General features: G+C 38.2%; 1 protein-coding gene and 1 non-coding gene across 2 annotated transcripts in view; both read left to right on the top strand.

Moving 5' to 3' along the window:
• Spred (Sprouty-related protein with EVH-1 domain) overlaps positions 1–22,476 on the top strand; it is an 87,265-nt gene that overhangs the window by 27,068 nt on the left and 37,721 nt on the right. The gene's annotated exons all lie outside the window — the stretch shown is intronic.
• TRNAL-UAG (transfer RNA leucine (anticodon UAG)) lies at positions 7,190–7,269 on the top strand. Its single transcript has one exon. It is a non-coding gene; the product is annotated as a tRNA-Leu (tRNA).

Genomic DNA, 22,476 nt, shown 5'->3' with positions numbered 1-22,476 from the left:
TTTAATCTGCCACAGCAAGCAATATTGCTGCAGCACAATTGTTGTCCGTATTCATCGCTGTCTGAAAGAGAACTAATGTTCGGCCAAAAGTTCGTATGGTGTATGGCCAAAGCTGCGAACAAGATTGCGGAATGTTCGCGGAAATGTTCGTGTCGTGTATTTGGCGCTTTAGTTCGCTCGTTGTACTCAAACGAGGTTCGATTCGGCTAGTCAAGCATTCTCACTACTTTAACCATTGTCCTAGGCTACCTACTGTCATTAAAACTAACCCATTCAACATAATGATTCGTTACCACCCATTAAGCTACCCTAAAGGAAATACTGACATTTCTTTACTAACACACTCACATTATTATTTGACACTGCTGGTCACGTACTGACAAAAATATTCTTACTTAAATACTTATTCGAATTCGCATATGTTATTTGGTTCGTATACTAGTGTTTTTATTCAATGTCTCATAAGAATTACGAGCCGAACCCGTGCGCATATTGCGCAACTCTCTTATCAAATAATCGACATAAATCACCTGTTCTATCAATTAAAACTTACAGCTTGCGCTTCCATCTAGCGTATGATAGCAACTGCCGGTAATGCAGTGAAAATATTCACAATAGGGCCATAGTACAAATAGACTTCTTTGTGTGCTCACAATCGTTTATTTTTAACTTATTTAAATAAAATATAACTAAACAAGAGCATTACGGCCAAAATTGCCCAAAGCTCGCTAATAGGCCGAATCTCCATCTTTACAACCAAAATTTTATTTATAGATTTGTATTACAAATAAGAGCGAAAAAGGGACCCGTACATAAAAACAGCAAATATATATGATTTTGTTTTGTTGATTTTGTTGCAAACAACGGATATAAAAAAGCACTAGCAGATAAGCTCAGAAGGACGCATGGAGAATCAAAAAGAAATAATGAAAAAGAAAATAACACCAGGACGACTATGACATGTAGTCGAAAATGATCATAAAAATTGGCAAACTTTTTTTTTTAACACAGCGTTCAAAACATCGAACAATCTAGGGCAAAAACTAAGAACTAACACTAACTCAGAGGAGCCGTTTAACAGCCACGGCGCATACAAGCATACAAGCTTACCTGCATACAAGCTTATACTGTTTTCACACAGACGGCTTATTGAATAATAAAGGCAGTTTTCTACATTAAGACGCTTATTGAGCTCAATCTTCCCTACAAAATTCGAATCTATTATTATTTCATTAGTAGCTAATCGAATGCCTAATGAAGTCAAAAGCACAATGCAACTCTGTTGGCAGCGTTCCGCTTCCGCTTCTTAGTTTTCAAAGCAAATGTCATTGTCTGCATGGCGGAACGATACAAGGTGGCCGCATCGAACAGCTGATTATAACCTTTTTTATTTGATTTGATACATCAACTACCGGCGCAGTACGATTTTGACATTTGTCCATCGAATTTACAAGTACATGGAATTGTTTTTGTTTGTAAGTATGTCACCATGCTCCCACCTTGTATCGTTCCGCCATGATTGTCTGTCTCATCCTTCATACTAATCGAGCAGTTACTTCTGTGTGAAAGCAAAAAATTTACGATTTCATTAGCAGGTGAAATGAGATCATTAAGTTTCTGTGTGAAAACAGTATTACCTGCGGATGCCAACACAGTTACATAGGACAAACGGTCCAGCAAATAAGAACGAGGTTCCGAGAACACACTAGAGATTACAACAAAAAAACACGGAATCCACACATTATACCAGGGTCTAACTACACGAATCACGTGGTCGAAAATGAATGTTCGCCAGCAAACATCAATAAAATAGTTAGGGTCCTTCACATACAAGCAAAAGGGCGAGGTCCCAACGTACTGGAAAACATGGAAATCTGCAAACTGAAAACATTCGACGGTAAAATAATAAACGAACAGATAAACACAATTTCTGACACAATATTTGCGCCTTTAAAACTTGTTTGCAAGAAACAAAGAAATCTCACAGGTACAACAGACAAACACACAACAACGAATAAACACAAAACAATAAATACACCAAAACTGTAAACACACAAAGAAGATCAAACGACTAGAATTACTGACTTTTACTTGCTGCAGTCAGCCACAAAAATCGATCAGTAAAACCACCCTCCGTTCTGAATGAACACACAGCACATACACATAAATATACACAAGCATCAATTTTGACAATACCTGCTCATTAGGGTGGGTCGATTTAAAAATCGCTCATTGCTCTGTGAAAATCGTATTCTAGGGATCAAAATAAGAAACTTTGCCGAAGGAAACATACCTCTAAAACGAATTTTGATGTCCCCCCCTTTGGGTCGAACTTTTAGGTAGGGGCAATTTCAATTCTACCTGCTGTGTCTTGTGGTGGCTTAAAAAAAACAACACAAGCAATTTTACGATCTGCAATTGTGTCACAGTGAAACCTTCATTTTTTAAAACGGTTGAAAAAAAAACCCACACAACTATGTTTACGACATGCAAATGCATCACAGTGATGCCTTGGTTTTAAAAGAGGGTTGTAAAAACGCTAATTTCTAATAATTTTTTTAAATTTCTTTTCTATTACTAAGTTAAATTCATTTTTTCATTTACATGTGTTCTGACTAAATAAATTTCTAAGGAGAAAAATAAACTCCAAAAAGAAAAAAACATAGGCATTTCAAAGTGGGATTTTTCAAAATTTGCCCCTACGACCCAAAGGGGGGGACATCAGAATTCGTTTTAGAGGTATGGTTCCCTCGGCAAAGTTTCTTATTTTGATCCCTAGAATATGATTTTCACAGAGCAATGGGCGATTTTTTTGTCCGCGAAAGCGTCATATGGAAATGAGATTAGTCAATTGTTAATGAGAAAGCGTCAAATTAAAATGTTAAGATTCAACAAATCTACTTTCTATTTTCTAATATAAAAGTAAAAGTGTCGCCAAATTAGATGCCGTTTTCACCACCTTCAGTTAGTCACTCATCTATAAGTTATCGAAGTTCTCGTTTTCTTCATGCTTTCTAAAGCCCAGACTGTCAGTTACAAATGTGTATGACAAAAGCGCAAACAAAAGCCAGCCGCTCTGTTGGTTTTCACGTCTTCACAATGTATGTTTACAATTTGTTCTACAAGATTGCTATCCTACAGTTAAAAGCTAACTTAACTAAAAATTGTTAAAATGGCGCCAAGTCCAGCAATCATCATATATATTATTTCTAATTGTTGTTTTTATGTACGGGTCCCTTTTTCGCTCTTATTTGGAATCCAAATCTATAAGTAAAGTTTTGGTTGTAAAGATGGAGATTCGGGCTATTAGCGAGCTTTGGGCAATTTTGGTCGTAGTGCTTTTGTTTAGCTATATTTTATTAAAATAATTTGTTAAAAATAAACGATTGTGAGCACACAATGAAATCTATTTGTACTAGGGCACTATTGTGAATATTTGCACTGCATTACCGGCAGTTGGTGATTGACTCGTATTTAATATTTGTGTTCAACTCATCGCCGAGAAGAATACATTTTAAAAATTGCCACTGTTTGTTCTGTTTGCACGACTTTTTATAAAAACGAGTAAGGATGTCTTCAGTTTGGGTGTAACCGAACATTAAATATTCAGCTGAGAGCTTCTATCGAGCAGCTCATTTAGCTTCGGTCTTTTAACATTAAGTTTAATTAAAAGTAGGCGTATTCATTTTTTTAAAGTAAATTGGCAGTTATATGCTGTTTTTCACAAAGATATTTCCTATTAGATTCGTTTACGGTCCTTTTAAATCTCTGTTGTATAAAAGTGGGTCATGGTTAAATGAATTTCTTTTTTCATCCTGAGGTTTATATGAATCTCGATTAGTTGATTCCGTTTAAACCTATCCTTATGTCAACAAATAGCTTTGTTCAGCTGAGTACAAAAAGCCGCCAATGTGAGGAAATCTTTCGTGATGTATATTGTATATCCACTAGGGTGGGTCGATTTGTATGGACGAAAGTTAAGCGATATCGCGCCATCGATTTTTCGATAGGATTTGGGCTCAGGAAAAAAAGTTTTACTACGCATACCCAAAATGTAATTTTCGAGCCTGCGAAATTTAATTTTTTTGACTTTTTTTCGATTTTGATTTTTAAGGTTTTTTTCATGACCCACTAAAAAAATTTTCATATTTATACCCTGTCCGCCCCAAAAATGTCCGCTAAAAACGTTGTCGATAACAGTTTTTTGAAAAAAAAAAAACATATGAAAATTTTACATTCAAAGAAAATTTTTTTTAGTAGGTCATGAAAAAAACCTTAAAAATCAAAGTCGAAAAAAAGTGAAAAAAATGAAATTTCGCAGGCTCGAAAATTATTTTTTGGGTATGCGTAGTGGAACTTTTTTTCCTGATCCCAAATCCTATAGAAAATTCGATGGCGCCTTTTCTCTGTATATGTAAATATGTAAGTAAAGAGCCATTGTATAGAGATATTATTAGAGATATGCAAATGCAGACTGAGTAAGTAAAAAAAACTTAACGGCTACACTAGATAGGCCATATCATGCGAATGAAAACTGCTGATGCGGCTAAGAAAGTATTTTTATCGGAATTTACCAATGGAAGTAGAGGACGAGGACGACCTTCACTCCGCTGGAAGGACCAGGTGGAAAAATATCTTTCTGATGTCACTAATTGCAGCAGTTAGCATAACGAAGAAGTGACTGGCGTTACTTGTTGGACGGCCAAAACCATTCTCGGCTAGGTTACTAGTGTAGTTCTTGATTAGAGGTTATACTCTCTAATTTACTCTCTATTCTCTAATGTTAGACACTGTGTTTGCTGGGAATAAGAAGTATTTTAAATGCGTTATAACCACTTTTATTAGGTTTTTTGCACATTTCTTTACTTCCTTTATATTAGGTCGGTTGAATGTTTGTCCGTTTTTCATACAAATCTTTGCAATCGATTTTTAAGTAACTTCTCATTGAGCTACAAACATGAAACCTCAGAAACAGGTTAAGACACCTTGACAAAGGAACAAAAGGAGAATAAAATTACTTTAGGTGGCGCACGGATCGATAAAATTATATAATAATTTGAAAATTTTCAAACCAGCTATTAAGTAACTTCTCGATGAGCTAGAGACTTTAAATTTTAAACTTAATTCAGAGGTCGATGACAGCCGATGACACGATACAAAAAGATTCGCTAGGGGGCGCACTGGATGAGATATTTAGAAAAATCGTACGAAACGGAGGGAATTTTGGGATTGATTTTTATGTAAGTTCTCATTGAGCTACAACTTTAAAACTTCACAGATAGGATAAGACGCCGAGAAAATTTTAGGAAAGTGAGAAAAAATTCCATTAAGTGGCGCACGGATCAAAATATTTAGGTAAGAATTGGGAAATTTGGTGTTTGAGATCGATTTTAAAGTAACTTATCATTGAGCTACAAACATGAAACATCAGAAATAGGTTAAGACACCTTGACAAAGGAACAAAAGGAGAAAAAAAAATTCCGTTAGGTGGCGCGCGGATCGAAAAAATTAGATAATAATTTGGAAATTTGAAACCGGGTTTTAAGTAACTTCTCTATGAGCTAGAGGCTTGAAATTTGAAACTTAATTCAGAGGTCGATGACAGCCGGTGAAGCGATACAAAACGATTCGCTAGGGGGTGTACGGGCTGAGATATTTAGAAAAATCGTACGAAGCGGAGGGAATTTTGGGATTGATTTTTATGTAAGTTCTCATTGAGCTACAAGCGTAAAACTTAACAGATAGGTTAAGACACCGAGAAAATGTAAGAAAAGGAGAAAATAAAAAAATTTAAGCACTTCCTTTATATAAATGGACAAAAATCAGCGAAAAATGTCTCCTTATATAAAGACATATTCTTGCTGAACTTTGATCTTTAAATTCTTACATAGAAATTTCAAAAATATTTATGAGAAATAAAAATATAAAGGTGGAGCGCAATTGATTGCTTAATAATATCTCCTTTCATACCAAATTTCCAATACAAGTAATGTGTGCTCCACTTTTATATTTTTACTTCTCATAAATATTTTTGAAATTTCAAAATTTAAAAATCAAAGTTTAGCAAGAATATGTCTTTATATAAGGACACATTTTTTGCTGATTTTTGTCCATTTATATAAAGGAAGCTCTTAACATTTTTTATAACTTTCATGAAAATGAAATGGTATAATAACTTCGGCACGAATCTCAAAATTGTAAGTCCTTAAAGGAAAATAGATAGACCCACCATTAAGTATACCGAAATAATCAGCATGGAGAGCTGAGTTGATTTAACCATGTCCGTCTGTCCGTCTGTCTGTTTGTATGCAAACTAGTCCCTCAATTTTTGAGATTTGATAAAATTTGGTGAGCGGGTGTATTTAGGTGTCCGATTAGACATTTGTCGCAATCGGCTGTACATCCTCCATACAACCGATCGTTCAGATAGAAAGATTTTTGGCCATTTCTCCCTTAGTTTCCAATATAAAAACGTTAAACTTGGTGATATATATTCTAATATATCATAGAAGATTTCCTGTAAAAATCATTTCGATCGGAGCTATATATAATATATATCCCATACAACCGATCGTTCAGACAAGGGGGTTTTTTGCCATTTTTTATTTTATATTTATCTAAAAAATCGTTTAGGTATGTACATCTGTTCACTATATATTTCTTATCTTATACATCCGATTATTTGGAGATTACGAACGGGATAAGATTATTGTTCAGCCCCATTCATGAAAGGTATGAAGTCTTCGGCACAGCCGAAGACAGTCCCGTCCTTACTTGTTTTATTTTATTTTTATTACTTCATTGTTTAATCAACATTTTTCTAATTATTCGCACCAATAAAAAAAACCAAAAATAAAAGCATGCTTGATATGTATACCATATATGTATGTACGTACGCTCATCAACACCTCGACCAGCCTTTTCACACCCGCAGCTTTTACGCACATACACACACAACCACATGCATGAACGCATCAAACAAAATTCATTCATTTTTTCTTTTATATTGAGAATGAATTTTCTTATCTACATAGAATTATGGAAATTGCCTTGCATACGCTCATTGCGACCTTCATTCTCATATTCTCACTCATAACGCGAAGAGAGGCATTTGCGTGTTTGTGCTATGTGCTCATGATTGGTTTTGTCGTTTAGCAGAAATGATACATTGAGCAGGGCAAAGACAACAGGCAGCGTGGCCGAGCGGTCTAAGGCGCTGGTTTTAGGCACCAGTCCGAAAGGGCGTGGGTTCGAATCCCACCGCTGTCAGAGTTTTTTATTTACTTTTTTTTTCAAATCATTTTTTAAAATTTAATTTATTTTAATGAAATTGGAAAAGTAAAAAGAGTTGAAATAGGGGTGCGTTAAGTAATATTTTTACAGGTATGTTTTGACAGTTGTTATAACCCAGTTTTCATTTAAAAATAAAAGAGTCCGAATATGATTATTAGTGCAAGTTTACAATCAAACATTAATAAATTTCTATAATATAAAATGTTACATCTTTTCATTCATACTATTTTATATATTTTCATTGATAATTTCATCCTTTCATATTAACCAGCATACTTTACATATATGTATGTTTGTTCACGGAGGGAGCAGCATGACCGTGAAGCTATGAGCTCAGCAATGGCAAACTAGCCCATTCTGATGTTCTGTGTATGTACATTAGACCGTTATATACTTTTTAATACGTACATACGTTTACTGGAAGTTCTTGTCGTCTATGCAGCTAAAAACAAACTAAGGCAAGGTGCACACGAGGCTACGCGTCATAGACGCTGCAGGCGAAATTTGTACGCTTTGATGCCGAACACATGTATTTGAATGGACAGCTGCATACGAGGCGTCAGCTGCATGAAAGCGACAAAGCATGAAATTTTCGTGTAGCTAAGCGTACAGCAATGTTGGTCGCTGAACGTACGTAAGCTTGAAAAAAAGGAAGAACAAAATGTTTGTTTACATTTTTTTTGTATGCAAATTTGTGAAATTAGTTAAAAAATGTTACTTTAGTTAATAAAAGTGCGTGAAAGGTATATTACCAAAGCGAAAAAGAGTATTAAACACCACAACAGCTTGGTTAGACATTGTTGAAGCGTTTAAAAGGCTAAAAAGTGTTGGAAACTAGAAATCACCCTTTTCTCTAGTCCGCGGTGGTTTAAAATTGCCTTTTATAATTTACAAAGGCACGGGGATGCAAATAACGTTTAATACCTATTTTCCTTTGGTTTCGGGGACGGATATAGCTGAAGAAATTTAATTTTTTATTTTCTTCAATAATTGTTTGCTTTTTGTAGCGAAGCTCGAAAGTAGCTTCGTGTGCAGATCTTGAGGCGTAGAGAAATTGTAGCTATATGAAATATCTTGTACGCGTCTATGACACGTAGCCTCGTGTGCACCTTGCCTAACAAGTTTCATAGGAATGACTGCGCTAGGTGGAGCACCGAGCGTTACTCTTAGGCCTTCCGCAGACGAGTTGTTTCGTTTGTAGATGGAGAACTTTATACGACTCGTACGCTTCTCACTACGATTGCACATTTCATGTTTATGTTTTTCAAAAAAAAAAAAAAAATATTTTAATTTGTTCATAGAAAGCATGACGCAATTAAACCAGACAGCTGAAGATAACAAACAAAAATGTGTTAATCCGGTTAAGAATATTTAAGTAGTAGAGAGAGAAAATTTTTTTAATACCTTAGTAGTGAAATGTGCGAAAAAAAACCAAACTCGATATATCTCCTTATTGGAAATGGCGACATGAAAGAAAAGAGACGACAAAACAGAGGAAATGGGAAGAGTTAGACTTGGATAAGAGCAAGAGCGGGAAGAGTAAGACGAATAGCAGAAAGAATTATGAAAACATGGAAGAGATAAGGAAATTTAATGAGCGGATTAAGGTCAACTAGAAACTGAGAGAGGAGAGAAAATAAGATAGAAGGAGGATTAGACAAAGGAGAGCAGGTGGATTGATAGGGAGAGTCAGAACAATGTCTGCCGGGTTTGATCGTACGGCTGGAAGTATTTCATGTGTGTCTTAACATTTCCAGGGTTAACCAAAGCTGTTTAAAACAAAGCTCTGATAAACCAAATTTTTTTTGCTATCAGGTAAATCTATAAGCTTTGATTTGTCTAATATCGTGTGTTCGGGTAGCCTCGCCTGGGCCCCGACTTTGGGCATTATTCGCGTTAGGGCTCCACTAACTCTAGAAACTTTCTCGCCCATCGCCCTGAAGTGCTCCTTAAAAGTTAGTTTTGAGTCAATGTTTACTCCTAGATATTTCAAGAAAGGCTTTGAATTTATTTGATAATCTCCTAACTCATCCGCAGCCCGATTTGAGCTCACCAAAGTTACTTCTGTATTAGTGCTAGCCTTTATTCTTCCTACGGCGTCATCACATAATACTTCAAAACGGTCTAATATGCATTTACATATATGTATGTACATAAATACATTTGAATGAACGTAACTTTTTAATCATTGCGCGATATCTACCTTTGCTACCTGCTAGCTTTTGGCATTGACAATATTATCAGGGACATTGCATAGGTACACACCTCTTATTTGCTATATAGCTTTGATCTGTGTTCATACTAGGGATAGACGATTTTGTGCATTTTTTGACTTCAGGCATTTTCGGGATTTGAAATTTCCTGGGATCCCGGTATTGTCCCGAAATTCACCATATATGGATTTATTTATGATTTTTGACAAAATTTGCAACGTATTGACGAATTTGCCAAACTCAGTAAATTCAAAAGACGAATTGTCATAAGCAAAAAAAAAGAGAGGAGTGGTAGTAGGACCTCAAATGTATCTAACTAAAAGATGTTTTTGCACTTTAGGTTCGAATACTTCAAAAGTTTTAAGTGGCTCAGATTCGGGTTCATTGAAACCGTCGAGGAAGTATAGTACAGATCAGTTTTTGATTACAAAATTTATTTGGACTTTTTTCGAAATCATCGATATCGTTAACACTATAACTTGAGTACATATTAAGATATCTTCACCAAATTTGGTACACGAGTTTATTTGGAACCAGAATAGATTGGTATTGAAAATGAGCGATATCGGATGATAACCACGCCCACTTTTTATATATATAACATTTTGGAAAACACAAAAAACCTGATTATTTAGTAAATAATACACCTAGAATGTTAAAATTTGACGTGTGTCTGATATTGAGACTCTTGATAAAAATTTGAAAAAATTTTTTAAAATGGGCGTGGAACCGCTCACTTGTGATAAAATCAATTTTACAAATATTATTAATCATAAATCAAAAATCGTTAAACCTATCGTAACAAAATTCCGCAGAGAGGTTGCCTTTACTATAAGGAATGCTTTAAAGAAAAATTAACGAAATCGGTTAAGGACCACGCCCACTTTTATATAAAAGATTTTTACAAGGGTGTTGGACGAAAATAGCTGTATATCAATGGTATTTCATTCCCCAAGTGGATTTATAAAAATAAATAGGAAAAACTTCAAATTTAAAAAAATCGGCGTGCCACCGCCCCTTTTATGACTAAGCAATTTTCCATGTTTCGGGAGTCATAACTCGAAGAAAAATTAGTACAGAATAGGACCATATGTATATGTATTATTGCCCAGCCTTGTAACACTATTAAGCACACAAAATATACAACAACACCATTTCAAGTGTACAGCTGGGTATGTAATGTTCGGTTTCAGCCGAACTTAGACTTCCTTACTTGTTTATATTTTTTTGTCCCCCGGTGTAATGTTTGTGTCGGTGTTAAAAGAGGGATATTTCTGGAATAAATTATAAATTAGTAAAATGTATATTTAAATGCAATTTTCAACAAACCCGGGATTAAAGCCCAATAATCCCGGGTTATTTGGGACTAAAAGAACCCTTTGTCCCGGAATTGTGAGATCGTCATCCCTAATATATATATGTGCATTTAAGACCATATTAGAATGTAAACATTTGTATGCAAAAATGCTACATCGGATTGAATGAATGAAATTTCACGTTGATGAGAAAGTAAAAGTATAGAAATTATATTCACAATAAAAACATTAATCAATGCTAGAACTTTTTTATCTTCGCTTTTATTGAAATGACATGAGAAATCGATTATTCATTCTTCATTTACCCTTACTTTAGATTAGGTTGGACTGACTGGGCTGGTCAATAAATAACTCACATAAACTAAATGTGTCCATAGTGTTGCCAGAATTTATTTGACGACCAAACGGATACCCTCCAATTAGGCCTGATCCAATTTGGGACCTTGCACCTCTTAGTAAACAAACCTATATGCGTCTTCTCCGCGTTGGCTGTCAACCCGGCATAAGATGCCCTGATATGTATATTCCGAAGTACTCGATCCAACACAACAAATTAAATGGTGTCGCACTGAAATGGCAGCCCTTGGTGGGGAAAAAATTCCCAGTCACTACGGTACATAGAACCGTGTGATGTGGGAAGCGTTGCCTGAGCCATCAAAGAGCTCATCGTTGGAAGGCGCACTTTGCATTTTCGACAAATGCAACGTCAACTGCGTAAGCCGTAGCTTTGACGGGTCCCCACATGGAACCACTCGAGCAGTTGGTTGATAACCAGCATCTACAGCAGAGGCGGCGTGTCCCCGTCCACTGATTTCGTGTCTTCAATCCCCATTGTGAAGTAATTTGCCTTGCAATTTCACATGCGGCCGTTCCATCTGCTTATGGTTGGATGTACTACAATTTGGTTTAGACCATCCATGATCGCCCGTTTAGAAAAATTGTTGAAAGCCCCGGCAATGTCTAAGAATACTCCCAAGATATACTCCGTATATTCCAGAGCTTTCTCTATGTTTATTGTCACCCTATGCAGTGCGGTGTCTACCAACTTGACTTTGGTGTAAGCATGTTGTGCTGTGGAGAGCAGTTTTTCTAAGTACTCCATGGTACTCCTACGGAAGAGTACTTTCCAAAAAATTCCAAAATATTACTTGATAGGGTACTGACTACTTAAAGTACGAGCTGCAGTAGATATGTCATATTATCGTACATGAAAACAAGTAAGGAAGATTAAGTTCGGGTGTAAACGAACATTACGTACTCAGCTGAGAGGTTTGGAGACAAAATAAGGGAAAATCACCATGTAGGAAAACAAGTAAGGAAGGCTAAGTTCGGGTGTAACCGAACATTACATACTCAGCTGAGAGCTTTGGAGAAAAAATAAGGGAAAATCACCATGTAGGAAAATGAACCTAGTGTAACCCTGGAATGTGTTTGCATGACATGGGTATCAAATGGAAGGTATTAAAGAGTATTATAGAAGGGAGTGGGCCATAGTTCTATAGGTAGACGTCTTTTCGAGATATCGCCATAAAGGTGGACCAGGGGTGACTCTAGAATGTGTTTGTACGATATGGGTATCAAATTAAAGGTATTAATGAGGGTTTTAAAAGGGAGTGGTCCTCAGTTGTATATGTGAAGGCGTTTTCGAGATATCGACAAAAATGTCGACCAGGGTGACTCAGAACATCATCTGTCGGATACCGCTAATTTATTTATATATGTAATACCAATGATTTCGCCCTGCAGAACTTTTTCATTTTCTTCTACTTAATATGGTAGGTGTCACACCCATTTTACAAAGTTTTTTCTAAAGTTATATTTTGCGTCAAAAAACCAATCCAATCACCATGTTTCATACCTTTTTTTGCGTTTGGTGTAGAATTATGGCATTTTTTTAATTTTTCGAAATTTTCGATATCGAAAAAGTGGGCGTGGTCATAGTCGGATTTCGCCCATTTTTAATACGAAGATAAAGTGAGTTCAGATAAGTACGTGAACGCATGTTCGTCATCCTCGTCATGTTCGACTGCCAAATTATAGCTTGCAAAACTTTTAAATTACCTTCTTTTAAAAGTGGGCGGTACCACGCCCATTGTCAAAAATTTTACTAATTTTCTATTCTGCGTCATAAGGTCAACCCACCTACCAAGTTTCATCGCTTTATCCGTATTTGGTAATGAGTTATCGCACTTTTTCGGTTTTTCGAAGTTTTCGATATTGAAAAAGTGGGTGTGGTTATAGTCCAATTTCGTTCATTTTAAATAGCGATCTGAGATGACTGCCCAGGAACTTACACGCCAAATTTCATTAAGAAATCTCAAAATTTACTAAAGTTATCGTGTTTACGGACGGGCGCACGGACGCACGGACATGGCTAAGTGAATTTCTTTTTTCGCCCAGATCATTTTGATATATAGAAGTCTGTATCTATCTCGATTAGTTTATCCCGTTACGGATTAGCGTTATGCGAAAAAAATTAATATACTCTGTGAGCTCTGCTCAGCGAAGGGACAATAACGGATGGCAGACTTGTTGCTCTTTTTGGAGTTTTGGAGTATGCGCTGAATTAGGATTAAATTTCTGGCAAACATTAGCGTATATGTAAATCCTTGTAGGTATGTACTTATAGCCACAATACTTCCTGTTGATTTAGAGGAAGCACAGCAAATACTCCAATTACATCCAATGAGCTTAAAAAACTCTCAAACCTCGTCGCTAAACTTCACTTCTCTATGAGAGCGCATTTCAAGGAGACACGAGTGTAAACAAAGAAAACTGAATAAAAATAAAATCAATCGCTCTACAACTTTATGAATGGAGTTTTTCGTTTCAGGATATACAATAGACTTCATTCTTACATACATACATATGTATATAATGTGTAAATATGTACTCTGGGCCTGGGTAACTATAAATATTGGTGTGGCTTTGATATTGGCATTGCTAGCGTTGTCGCTCAATGCCATTTGGCTTACTCAACATTCTCATATAGAAACCTGCTTTTTTCAATGTTTTTTTTTTGGCGCTGCTGCCGTTCTATTCTGCTGTAACTTCCTTATTGCCTTTTCAAGGATTTTCATAATATGGCTTCAATGAAGATACATACAGATGTGGGTATGTAACTTCCCTTTAATCTTTATTACGTTGTGAATGAAATGGGGAATTTCTGCATGTTGTTTATGAATGGTGGTAAGCGAAGTAGTTGAATATACATACATATATACATATGTAAGGAGATATTGTATAGATACATTTTTTGTTTAGCATAACCATTCATATAATTACAGTTGCTAAAATAGAAGTCACGAAATATTGAGGTGACATAATACTTCTTAGGTTGATTTAAGAATAAAAATTCGATAGCAAAATTTTAAAAACTACCCTTGTATAACGGAATCAACGCCTTCAAAATTCATATTCTTCCTTTTCTTGTGGCGATAAGAAGACTCCCGGAAGATTTTGGAAAGTTTTATCGATGTTGATGGTCCTCTGCCAATGATGGTCCTCTGCCGAACATTGAACCATCTATGTGCTCCACCCCCTCCTTTCCAGAAGAGCTTGGGGTCGACAGAGCCTTACCTGCTAAATGAATAGGATTCAGCATTGGTAGATGAGGGTGATGGCTAGATTGGAAAAGCCGTGAATTGCGCTGGCAAACCCTTAAGCCACCTTTCAAAATTCATCATCACATTGACTGTGTTAAGTGATACATTTTCCACATTTTTTGATCTATTCATATTGTGACGAATATTAGCATCACTCGAAACTAGCAACACTAAGCCGATACTAAGCAGCCACTCGTATGTACGTAAACAAATCAATCATCATGTACACACATACATACAAGGCAACGGAGAGATACTCATAAACACATGTAATCATCAGCCGAAGTAGTACTCACATATACACACGCATATGGCTACAAAATAAAAATATACATGTATATGGCTGGTAACAAAGCATGAAGTTCACGAAATTACTATGCTTTAGGAGAAATGGGTGAACGAGGAAACCGAGAGTATAAAAACAGCGCAAGCTGAGGCATCACTAATCAGTTTTTATTTAAGCACGCTATTGGTTGTGAAGTTAAGTGTTATTGTGAAGTACTCTCAAGTAGTCTAATAAAGACCATTTTGCATTATTGAATATTGGAGTTATTTATTCAACAATTTAGCGATTCGAAAGTTAGCAGAAGGTTTGGAATAAGCGAAATTTCCCCAAAGTTCGTTACAATATAAAGATAAGCAAGTAGATTTAAGGCTGTCACACAGGTCGCCCAAGTAGCTACTGAAAAGCCGTTTTGATGCCATAATACTCGGAACAACGCTCCAAATTTCAAGTTTCTAGCTTATCGAAAGTCCATTTAAAAACCGGACGCAATATTTCCACATTCGTATGAAATTTCTATAAATACCTGTATTCGTGCTTGCTCCGAAAGTAATGATCGTATTTTGTTAAAAGTTGACAAAGTAGGTACAACAGTTGCAACAAATTTAGTAAGTAATTTGCTTTTTGCAAAAGGCCCAGAGACGGTCCGCGAAAAAATCGTTTCCATGGTTTGAGAGAAAAGGGCACGTAGAAGGGCTGTGGATGAAAGAGACGGGACGCTACCAGTGAGAATGAGAAGAAAAAGGGCCTGGATGGAGACAGAGAGACGGCGAGGTAATAAGAAAAACGATGGTCATGCGCGAGGGAGGGACAGTGATGGGAGAGGGACAAAGGGGGAAGGGGACGGGAGAGGGACAAGGATAGGAGAGGAACACTGCCCGGAGATTAATAGGGATAGAAAAAGGAATAGGGATAGAGAAAGGAATAGGAATAGGGGTTGAGAAATTAATAGGAATAGGGATAGAGAAAGGAATAGGGATAGGGATGGGTATACGGAAACGGGTAAGCTAGGAATGGGGATATGGATAGGGATAGAGATATGGATAGGGGTTGGGATAAGATAAGGATAGGGATAGGGATGGATTAAGGGATTTTTTTATCTTGGATGTTTGGGCAGTGCACTGCTCTCAAGTGGCCCAATGAAACCAGGCTAATCGTATTCATGTACCCACACGCCGCGGTACCGCAAACGTCACGGTGAGGAAAGGCATATCAGTCGCTCCCTTTCGGCATGCATCAATCGCGTCATCACTAGAAACGCCGTTTTAGTCACCACAGTCCAACAATGTATGTCTCTGCACATTAGGGCAGACATCGGCGTTTCATAGATCAATTGATCAGACAAAGAGGTTACGCTCTGTACACAGAGAGGTTGCGCTCTTTGCTTACCAAATGATTTAGTCGTCGCTGAACAAGTCACTGATGACGAACAAGTGGCGTAGCATGTTTGCGCAGCGAATGTTAAAAATATGCATGAATGTACGTATAATTGAGAGTATTTGGCGTGGAATCGTGGTCAATGAAACAGGAGACGTGTTCTTCGTTTTGCGGTTCGGTGGGACAGCGTGGACAAAAATGATCCTCCTCTATCCTACGTTTTTGTAGATACTCACTTCCTCGATTCTTCCTACCATTCATGTCACCTAACTAATGTTCGTAACTTTGCGCTTCTTTTGGCATCTACAAATGGTCAGTCGACTCCAATGCCACACAGATCGGTCATTTCACTTGACAATACATCTACTCGGACTTTTCAAGTTAAAGCAAGGATCGCGTCGTCGGACACCATCCGATAAGCACATACTATTCGTATAGCAGTGATACGGTAGGCTGCTGATATCTTTTTGTGGTGGATCATTTTAGATCCGTGCTATACTCGTGCTGCATATAATATTACGTTTGGTAATAGCATGTGCCCCCGATATTGGGTATTATTCGCGTTAGGGCTTTAGAGACTTTCTCTCCCTGAAGTACTCCTTAAAATTTAGGATTGAGTCAATCTTTACACCTAAATATTTCAAGAAATTCTTTGACTTTATTTCATAATCTCCTATGGTTGGGGCTAGCTCATCCACAGTTCGCTTTGACGTCACCCAAACCACCTCTGTCTTATTGCTTGCCATTGCCAGCCCCACGTTCGTCAGACATTCATTTATTCTTACCACGGCGTCATTACATAATGCTTAGAGCAGATCCAGTTAGTTAAGTGTAGGGATAGCGATAGTGATAGAGATAAGGACAGGCATAGGGATAGAGACATATAGGAAGTAGTTAGAAATAGAGAATTTGGGAGAATGAAGAGTAGGAGAGTATTTCTCATAACCTATACTTAACTAAATAGAATTAATTTTTCAGATAAATCAATATTAGTAAGCCGTACTGGCTTTTTCGATATTATTTACTAGTATTGAGTTTAGAATTCCCTCCTTTTTACATTTTTTACCCTACAGTATTTCATTTGTAGATACATATTGTCACGGATATTAGCATCGCTAAGTTATACCATCGCTAAGGCGATGCTAAGGCCACGATAAGCAGTATTTACGTCAATAATCAAATCATGTATACACATATATAAGGCAGCCGAAAGATGTCACACACAGATGCATTTACTTATACGCCTATGTATGCGCGAGAGACTGTAAACTACAAACATTCACATCAATAATTCAATCATTATGTATCTACATAAACGAATAAATAATTGCGTCTACACATATGTACGTATACGAGCAGCGGAGCGGCAATGCACAAACACATGCATATATCTTATCTGAGTTGTCACAAGAGAGAGCAATAATTTGTGCATGTAGTTGTGGCTGGCGATTTTGTAGCCGAAACTAACTAGTAAGTTCTGGAAATCGAAGAGCCTAGAAGTATGCAGCGTAAACTATAAAAGCGGAGCAGGCGAGTAAGAAGTGATTCAGTTGATTTGAACCGTCAAGCAGTTCGATTAAGCGCTATCTAGCGAGCTATAGCAGTATTATTTTGAATAGTAGAGTTTCATTTGAGCTATCAATCACTTTGGCTATTAAGCAAAGTATAAGTGTTATTGTGAAGTATTTTAATAAAGGCCATTTTTCCATTATTCAATATTGGAGTTATTTATTCAACAGTTTAGCGATACGAACTTAGCAGAGGGTTGCAAATAAAAGGATTTGCAAGTAAATTCGTTATAATTGGTGTCAGAAGAGGAATTGTTAAATAAATACCAGAGGACAACAAGGACATGGCAAAGTTCAGTGAATTGAAGATCCAGCAACTAAAGAAGGAGTTGGAGAGCCCTGCATTGAATACAAGCGGCGTTAAACACGAACTTCAGGCACGGCTAAGAGAGGCAATGGAAGCAGAAGGAATTGACGTGGAAGAGTATGTCTTTCATCTTGATGGCGATGAGACAACAAAATTTGAGGAGAAAAACGAAACATCGCAGACGGTTATCAGCACAGACTTGAACATGATATTGGCTGCAATATCTGCACAAACATCGACAGTAGCATCAATGTCGTCGCAAATGTCAGAAATGTCGTCAGAAATTACATCAAAGATGGAAACACAACTGAAAGAACAAGAGGCACGCATAACAGTACAACTCGAAGCGCAGGAGGCGCGTATATCATCAAAACTCGAAGCGCGTATGAACGAGAAAATAACGCAGTTTGAGGAAAAAATCGAAGCCGAGGTGGATGCTTTGAGAGGTCGTATACAGGAATTGCAACTTAATCGGCCGGCTGCTTCAGCGCGTAATACGAAGGTAAAAACTCCATCTTTTGATGGCTCTGTTCCTTTCCAGGTCTTCAAGCTACAGTTTGAGAAGACCGCAGCAGTGAACAACTGGAATGCGGAAGATAAAGTTGCTGCACTGTTCGTGGCATTGAAGGGGCCAGCAGCGGAAATCCTACAGACGATTCCCGAAGGAGAGCGGAACAATTATGAAGCATTGATGGCTGCTGTAGAACGACGTTATGGGAGCGAGCATAGAAAACAGATATTCCAAATTGAGTTGCAAAACCGCTACCAAAAAGCAAATGAGACATTGCAGGAGTTTGCTTCAGATGTTGAAAGGTTGGCTCATCTCGCAAATGCGGACGCACCCGTGGAATACACCGAGAGAGTAAAAATCCAGAGTTTTATAAATGGCATACGAGACGTGGAAACGAAGCGAGCTACATACGCAAACCCAAAACTGACATTTGCTGAAACGGTATCACATGCATTGACTCAGGAAACGGCCTTACTATTGAGTAAACCAACATACAAAGCTCATCGTGTGGAAGTGGAAAGACCAGATTGGGTAGACACAATTTTGGAAGCACTGAAGGGATCACAACAGAAAAATGCCGGAGTGATTAAATGTTTCAAGTGCGGCAACCCAGGTCATATTGCACGACATTGCAGCACCGGTTCCAATAGCTCCAACAATGTGGGTGGCCGTAAACGCAGAGCTGAAGGAGATGAGCAAATCTCCAAGTCCACCCAATCGTTAAACTAAAGCGAGTCAGCAGCAAGGGGCGACAGCTGACTCCCTCAATTGAATGCCCCATAATCTCTATCTCACAAATTGGAAGAAGGTCGAGCAATCTTACTGTCGGAGGACATGTGGATGGAAAGCAACGTTTACTGACTGTAGATACGGGTGCATCTCATTCCATCATTCGAGCGGATTTAGTCAACAAGAAGATAAGACCATTGCATGGAGCAATATTGCGTACAGCCACTGGAGAAGACACCCAGGTAATTGGAGAAGTAGAATGTGAAGTCGCAATTGGGAACGTCACGGTAGTACAGAATTTTATAGTGGCAGAGATTGTTGATGAAATCATAATTGGAGTGGACTTCTTAATCGACCAGGGCATCAAGATTGACATGCAAAGCAAGACGATGCGATATAAGAACATGGATGTACCACTTAATTTCGGCTACGAGAGAAGCTACAGCAGTAAACGAGTGCTGGTGGAAGAGAGTCAGCGAATACCACCAAAATCCGAAGCAGTCATCTGGGCAAAGGTTGATGGAGGTTGTGGGACAAACAAATTGTGGGTTGTCGAAGCAGCAAACAAATCAGCACTGAAAATACTTGTAGGAAAAACCCTGGCTATGACAAAACAAGATGGACGTATTCCGGTAAGAGTACTCAATGAGTTCAAGTCACCACTCAAACTGACTAAAGGAGCTATTTTGGGAAGATGCCAAGAGGCTGAAGTAGTTATTAACTGTGAACAGCTCCAGGAACACGTTTCAACTAGTAATACTGATCTTTCAAATGACATCACGGCATGGACACAGGGGCTAGAGGAAGCACAAACAGCAGAGTAAGGCAAAACAACTGCTCCTAAAGTACGCGAACATATTTGACCAGGATGGTTCCAAACCGGGCCGCACCAATGTTGTGAAACATCAAATCGACACTGGAGATGCGAGGCCGATCCGTCAAGCTCCACGTAGTGTTCCACTGGCGAAGCGGGAAGTTGTGAGTCAAATCATACAAGAAATGAGCGACAGCGGCGTCATCGAACCACCAGCTAGTCCATGGAGCTCACCGGTAGTACTTGTAAAGAAGAAGGATGGAAAAATGAGGTTTCGCGTGGACTACCGGAAGTTGAATGACGTAACGAAAAAGGATAGCTACCCATTGCCAAGAATTGACGACACTCTGGACTCGCTATCTGGTACGAAATGGTTTTCCACGCTGGATTTGAAAAGCGGCTACTGGCAAGTTGAAGTGAAGGAGGAAGATAAAGAGAAAACAGCCTACAGTGTGGGTGATGGTCTTTGGCAATTTACAGTGATGCCTTTTGGACTTTGTAATGCACCAGCTACGTTTGAAAGACTCATGGACCAGGTATTGAAGGGACTACATTGGAAAACATGCTTGGTGTACCTGGACGACATCATCGTATTGGGCAAGAACTTTGATGAACATCTTAAAAACTTAGATGAAGTTTTCCAGAGAATAGCTGGCGCTGGTCTGAAGTTAAGTCCCAAAAAGTGTGCGCTGTTTAAAAAGGAAGTAAATTATTTGGGCCACAAGGTAACGACAGAAGGTATCCGTACAGCGAATGAAAAGATAGAGTCAGTAAAGGATTGGCCAAGACCATAGAATCTGCATGAATTGAGAAGTTTCCTTGGGCTGTGCACATATTACCGCCGATTTGTACCAAATTTTGCCAGCGTAGCCCATAGTCTCCACGAGCTAACAAGAAAAAATAAAGCTTTTGAATGAAAGAAGGAGCAAGAAGTAGCTTTCCAAACATTGAAAGAGCGTTTGTGCACTGCCCCAATGTTGGCATATCCGATTCCAGGAGCAACATTTATTCTAGATACAGATGCGAGCGGATATGCTATAGGAGGCGTTTTATTACAACTGGTCGATGGACAGGAGAAGGTAGTTGCATATTACAGCCGTTCGATTGGAAAACCAGAGAGGAACTACTGCGTTACGCGGAGCTAGCTGTTGGCATTGGTAGAGTGCATTAAACATTTTCACAAATACCTCTACGGCCAGCGATTCCGTGTCAGGACAGATCACGCAGCTTTAAAATGGCTACTGCAGTTCCGTAATCCGGAAGGACAATTGGCACGGTGGATCGAGCGACTACAAAGCTATGACTTTTCCATTGAGCACCGAAAAGGTAGTACCCATGGAAATGCCGATGCAATGTCACGAAGACCATGTAGTTTGGAATGCAAGCACTGTTCAAAAGCCGAGGCTAAAGAAGACATTATAGATGTCCGGCTAATGACTATAACATGTACAGATGAATGGGACAAGGAACAGCTAAGAAAGTGCCAGCTAGAAGATGCAGATCTGTCACGTGTTATGCAAGGGCTCGAACGAAATGAAAGACCAATAGAGAAGAGATGTCAGCAGAGAGTCCCATTGCGAAGTCATATTGGGCACAGTGGAACAGTTTAGAATTGATATCCGGTTGCCTTCATCGAGTATGGGAGAGTGAGGATGGTAAATACAAGAATAAACTGATAGTTGTTCCCAGAAAGAGGATTCCTGATGTGCTCAGCGAGCTGCATAATGGTCCAAGCGGAGGTCATCTTGGAATCACGCAGACGCTCGAGAAGATTAAACAAAGATTCTATTGGGTTGGTTGCCGTCAGTCGGTCACTGAGTGGATTGCGAACTGCGAGGTTTGCAGCAGAGCGAAAGGGCCCAGAACACGAAGTCATGGCCAGATGAAGCAATATAACTCAGGTGCGCCATTTGAAAGGATCGCTATGGATGTCGCCGGTCCATTTCCTACTAGCAACGGCGGAAACAAATATGTACTGGTAGTTATGGATTATTTCAGCAAATGGCCAGAGGTATACCCAATCCCAAATCAAGAAGCGGAAACAGTAGCAGAAGTGTTTATAAACAATTGGGTTGCAAGGTATGGTGTACCAATGGAGTTACATTCTGACCAAGGCAGGAATTTCGAATCAGCTGTGTTCCAGGAAATGTGTAAGTCATTGGGCATTCGAAAAACACGGACAACTGCATTGCATCCTCAATCCGATGGTATGGTAGAACGATTCAATAGAACATTGGAGGAGCACTTAACCCTTCTGCATTATTAAGAAAAACTTACAAATTAGTCATTAAGGTCACGCAATGACCACGGATATATTTCAGCCCAAAAATTATAACATAGGTTTAAAAAAAATTGAATTCATGTTTAAACACATTAAAATAAAAAGATTTCATATTATTTCATTAAAGAAAATATTTTTAAGTTTATGGAGCATGGTTTCCGCAATAAGACGTTGTGATA

This window comes from Eurosta solidaginis, chromosome 3 (assembly GCF_040869045.1).
Source record: "Eurosta solidaginis isolate ZX-2024a chromosome 3, ASM4086904v1, whole genome shotgun sequence".
In the NCBI taxonomy this organism is placed as follows: domain Eukaryota; kingdom Metazoa; phylum Arthropoda; class Insecta; order Diptera; family Tephritidae; genus Eurosta; species Eurosta solidaginis.
This window is presented reverse-complemented; position numbering and strand designations above follow the sequence as displayed.